The sequence below is a fragment of the Atta colombica genome, unplaced genomic scaffold (assembly GCF_001594045.1).
Source record: "Atta colombica isolate Treedump-2 unplaced genomic scaffold, Acol1.0 scaffold161, whole genome shotgun sequence".
NCBI lineage: Eukaryota > Metazoa > Arthropoda > Insecta > Hymenoptera > Formicidae > Atta > Atta colombica.
Window position 1 is genome coordinate 597,341 of NW_017259252.1, and position 1,690 is coordinate 599,030.

Here is a 1,690-nt window from a genome sequence, read left to right on the forward strand (position 1 = left end):
TATATATATATATATATAAATGGTTTATATATTTTGCTAAAAATATTTTATTAAGCTAAGTGTAAAATGGACATTCCATCCAATGTTATATATTCTAAAGTTTTAATTCGAATGTATAGTAGATTCTTTTATACGTGGCATCTATTACACGCATGTATGTTACAATCTATGTGTAAATAAAATTTCGTCATTAATTATTTGCGAACAAATTTGTTCGCATTCTTAATTGGCTTTATCGCTGATCTATCTTTCTCTCTTTCCTGTCAATCTTTCTCTCAAGGATTGTAACATACAAGCTTTGATTTAAACTAGAATGTTAATATATGTGAATAATATAATATAAATCATAAATTTCTATAACAAAGCACACACAAAATTCATTTTGCTCTGTTACTTTATACTCGGGGAAAATCGTACATACACACTTTCGTATCGCCATAGCGTTCATTGCATTTAGTACAGTATCGTTAATAATCACGCCCTTACACGGATGTGATCCAACACTAATTCTATCATATGTAACGGATAATATCTTAGTATACCGAATATGTGCATTAATAATTAGACTTTTGGTTTTGGAGAGTATTCGATAACGTGGGGCAACGAAGAGAAAAAGCGGAATTAAAAACACTACCGTCTCTATATACGCTCTCGCGGCTTGTGATTTAACTGTGGTGTCGGCGTATTACTCTTTCAAAGCTGGCTTACGGCCTAATATCTTTTGTGATAGTGTAGTTGGTGAAATCATACACTGAGACGGACACATAGGTTGGATAGATAGATTAGTGTACCAGGGAATCGAGCATCGGCTTATTGAAAGAATGCAGCTCGCCGACCTTATTCTTGTAAAGGCAGCCAAATATCTCACACACTGCCATGCCAATTAAACGGGCTTCCACTGTTTGCAATGAACCGCGGGAGCGGAGAAGAGAGCCAGTTCTCTCTCTCACGAAGCCGATCTTGATTCTAATACATGGATCGCGAAGTGTTGTTTATGATAATTTCATTTCTTCCTCTTGCCACGGTTTTTTTAAATATACATATATACATGTGTGTGTTGTGTGTGTGTGTGTGTGTGTATGTGTGTGTGTGTGTGCGCGCGTGCGTGCGCGCGCGCGTGTGTATGTATGTATGTGTGTGTGTTTTGTTAGAATATTGAAAAACATTTATAGCTAGACACAAACACGAGACTGTTATGATTAGTGCTTCGCGGCTCAACGGGTATGTGAAACGATTTGGTTTGCATGTCATGTGATTTCGTGGAAGGATACGTAACTTTCCTCAGGCCGCGTACCTATGTTTCGCGAACGATTGTGTAACAGACCCGATCTTTTTTCTTTCTTTTTTTTCTTTTTAATCCCTCGTACACGGTTATATATATTATAGCCGGTCAACTGTCTTTTCGGGCATTGTATTTCATTAAATAAAAAAAAGAGATGTCTCACGTTCCTATTTTTTCCAAGCCAATAAGTTTTCTGTTAATTTTCCTTTTTTCAATGCGTGATCCTATTATAATTATCTTATGCAGTGTAACTTTCTTTTATGCTATATAAGGGCTACCATAGACAAAAGACAAACTTAAATCAATGAGCCAATCAGGATATTGTTTTAGATCTAAAGCAATATCCTGATTGGCTCATTGGTTTAAATTTACGCTTAAGGTTATTGTTATGGAATTTTATATATATAT